The following is a 4,167-nucleotide window of genomic DNA, read 5'->3' as shown; positions in this document are numbered from 1 at the left end:
TTTCATAATAATGATAACAATGATGATGAAGTTTTCGAATAGTAGATTCGTCTTTTTTTAGATGAATGAAATAAAAAACGAAATAAAAATTGGAACAAAATTGAAAAAAAAATCGTAGCTCTTTTATTCGAAATCAAGCAAAAAAAATTGTCATCAAAATAAATCGGATGGATGGATGGATGAAGTGAACGAAGAGAAGAAAAAAACGAGAAAATAAATGGGAAAAAAACAATGGTTGAAATTTTCATAATTTTTTCGACTTTTCTTACCTTTTTTTAAAAAAATTATTATTTGATGCCAATTGATATATTTTCGTCTTCGGATTCAGCAATCTTCATTTGTTTTTTCCAATCGAAACAAAACAAAACAAAAGTCTATTTGAAAAGAAAATTAAGAAAATTTTTTTTTAGATTTATAATGATATGCATTTGGTAAAACAAAATAAAAGATTTCATCGAATTCGGTCATCGCAATGGCTTTTGGATTGCCAAAAAAAAGTCTTATCATTCATCTCAAAAAAGGGGATATATTTTGGCTTTGTCTTTTTGAAACAAATCAATAAAATGGGCTGGAGAATCAAGATGGATCGAATCTCTCTGGTATTCAACGCAGAAAAAAAAATTTACTGCACTAAAAGATTGAAAAGATTTAATTACAGAAACAAAATACGAATTTCTCAAATTTACTGATGATTAATTTCAGCAAGACGAATAATAGTCAATCATTTCTATAATTACGACATATACATTGATAATTAAAATCCTTTCAATTATCATCATCATCATCATCATGAGATTAAATGATGAAGAAATATTGTTCAAGCAAAAAAAAAAAAAATTCTTGGAAATCCTATTTAAAAGTATTTTAAATAAAAATTGAGCCCAGATTTTTTATATCATTAATTTTTAGATGGCATCCCATTACTTATAGATAAGTGAAATACCAAATATGAATGGGTATAGAATTATTATTATTATTAATACATCAGCAACAGTATTGGTACAACCAGATTCATGAAAAATTGACCAAATAATGAAAAAAATAGCAGGGCAAACAAAAAAAAAAAAATGAAAATTTCGCAATGTATCCAATTAAGGAAAGAAAAAACATTCTATATATTCTCTAGATTCTTCCATTTATTTTTTGGATGAATAAATGGAAAAAAATGAATAAAACTTAGATTCAGAAATTCACATACCAATTTGAAAATGAAAAGTGAAGCCGAAAAATTTAGCAACGATTGATTTATGATTGAACAAATAAACCCAGTTGTTTGTCATCAACAAGCAGCAAATTAGAGTTAAGTCAAGATTAAGAACAAAAAAAAAATGATTGCCAAAAAGCCAAATGGAACAAAACATTTAACTCAAATAATGAATATGGGGAAAAATTTGACGACATTCAAAAACCGAAAAACAATCATGAAATGATCAATGGAGAAAAAAAAAGTCCAGTGATATTTTTTTCTTCCTTCGTCGTTGTTCAACATTGTTTTTTCTCTTTCATTATTTTTTCCCTAAGAAAATTTTGAAATAACCAGGAATAAAAAAATGTGAGAAAAAGAGAAACGAAAGAGAAAAAATATAACAGCAACAAGTCATCATTTTCAAAGAGATTTTCCTTCAAGTATTTTTCTGGATGAAAGATAATGAAGAAAAATATCAACTAATAATGATAATTTTCCTATTAAAACTTTTTTTCAAAATTTTGTTTGTAAATAAAAAAAAATTAATTGGATTAATTTCATAATCATAGTGTTTTTTTTCGTTTCATTGGAAGAATTTTCGGCCATCATCATTTGGATACCACTTCAGGGTTAACCTTCGTTTTCAAATCTCTTTTTCTCTGGAGAAATACCGGATTATTCATCATTTTTTTTTCTTTTCATTTAAAATTCCTTTTTCAACCTAGGGAATCAAAATTCTAATCAGATTTGAATAAGAGCAGAAAAAAATCAGCATCGAAAATAAGAACAAGGTCATGGAAAAATTGATCATTTCCGATCAATTTGATTTTCATTCATTCATTTATTATGTTCTTAAGAATTTTCTATACAACAAAAACATACAGTTATTATTCTAGCGGTTTTACCTTAAAAATAGCCAAAAAACATCATCACTTTCCATAAATGGTCATAATGTTTCACCATAGCTGATGAGACAACAACAACAAAAAAAAAATCTCAAGTAGATTCAAATGGACTTTTCTGTTTTCCAAAATCTTAAATACAAACAAATTGAATAACCGGATCAATATGTTTCATTGAATATAATGCTATTGAATGATGATCCTTTTTTTTCCCCTTATTTATTTGCCTTTCATTTTCGATAAGCTTCTTATATTCTTTTACCTGTGAAAAACCAAAACAACATGCAAAAAATCTAGCGAACACGTGATTTAGTTTTTGAAAAATCTAATAGTTTATTCATGATTCGCTTCTAGACACCGAATGACTTAAAAAATAGTTTAGAACAATTAAGAACAAAAGTTTGAATAGAACAAAAGTTCGAATAGAACAAAGATTTAAGTTCGGAACATCGAACTTGATTTTAGAATGTTTTGCTTCATGACACTCCCGGCGCGGAAAGGGAATATCAGTTCGTTGTCATCTAATAAAACGATTAGCCATAAATTACATCTGAAAATACGATCGTAAGACACTAAATCATGAATACCAGTTCTTTTAAATTTAAATCGAAAAACTTTCAAACGAATCGGCCAAATTCCATTTGTTTCCAAAACATCAACGTTTGTCGGTTGTTGTCGTCCGTATGCAATTACGAATGCACCAGGTGGAAAAAATATCCATTCAAATTTTCGGTTATCCAATTTGCTAAAAATTTCATTATCGTAAATCATTTTCTTTCGGTTACGATAAAATCGGTAGATCAAAATCATTCTTTTCATTGATGTATTACCTAGAGGTAATAGCTTATCCACAAAAATCATCAAATCATACGTCAATTTTTCCAAAAATAAACGAAAAACCAAAGACGAATTTTTCGGTATCCATATAGGACAATAATTAGGATCCCGAGTTTTAATTTCAATAATATCATCAATAATAATTGGTAATTTAATTTTATCAACATCATGACCATGTTGAGCCAATTTGAAAATTAAATTCCACCGGTAAATTGCTGTGTTTCCAATAGGTAACAATTTTTCAACAAAATCTTCAACTTGATCAGCAAATTCAAAATCTTTTGTACTCAATGACGATATTCGATGAGTTTTGAATAAATTTGAATCTTTAAAATCAAAACAATTCGCATCAACAACAAATTTAAAATTTTTCAAACAATAATTTGAATCAATAATTCTACTACGATCAGCTAATTCGAGATTCTTGAAAGACGAGCCATGACGATGTAAATTCATCATCGAATCTGACCAAATCGTTACTTTGTTCGGAAAATGAAATTTGACATCAGCAAAAGCATGAACGTCACCACCAGTAACAAGATTACGATTCATCTTCAATTTCTTCAATTCTTCCACACAGTCTAAAAGAGACAACGCTCCATTAATATTATGATCAGACAATCGTTCATCCCAATCATTGGTCAAAACTTCACGATTCCAAGAACTTAATTTCAATTTTCGTAAATCAAGGTATTCATACGGATCGAAAAAACGTCCAATCACTTGATCAAATCGTCGCTTGAACTCAATAACATCATCTTTATCTCTATCGTTGTTCAAATCATCATTGTCGAAATTCAAATCTTTTTCTAATTCCGGTTCCATCAACTCTTCTACAGGTGTAGATGATTGTTCATTTTGAATTCAACAATATCTTTTTCTTTCTTCAAGTTCAAAGTTTGATTTTCGTTATCAATTTGGTGGATTAGATTCAATTCATTTTTAATTTCTAAAATCGCATCTTGATGAACATCGAATTTTTCACATATTTTTTCCAAATATCTGGCGATGACATTTGTTGACCGATCAAATTATTAACAATACGGGCTGGTTCATTTGTCATTGTTTTCAATAATATCGATTTTTTCAATTCTTCATTAAATGAAATATTGTATATTAACAAATTTTCGACCATACCTTTGTAAACTTTCCAATTTGAAAATTCGCCATCAAACATCGGTAATTGATCAACCCTTATTTTTGTGATCGAAAAATCCAAAGATAGCTTTTCCTTTTGTTGAA

This window comes from Dermatophagoides pteronyssinus, unplaced genomic scaffold (assembly GCF_027571235.1).
Source record: "Dermatophagoides pteronyssinus isolate colony J.1.1.1.1 unplaced genomic scaffold, Derpt_VIB-CSIC_2022.12 sq0007, whole genome shotgun sequence".
In the NCBI taxonomy this organism is placed as follows: domain Eukaryota; kingdom Metazoa; phylum Arthropoda; class Arachnida; order Sarcoptiformes; family Pyroglyphidae; genus Dermatophagoides; species Dermatophagoides pteronyssinus.
This window is presented reverse-complemented; position numbering follows the sequence as displayed.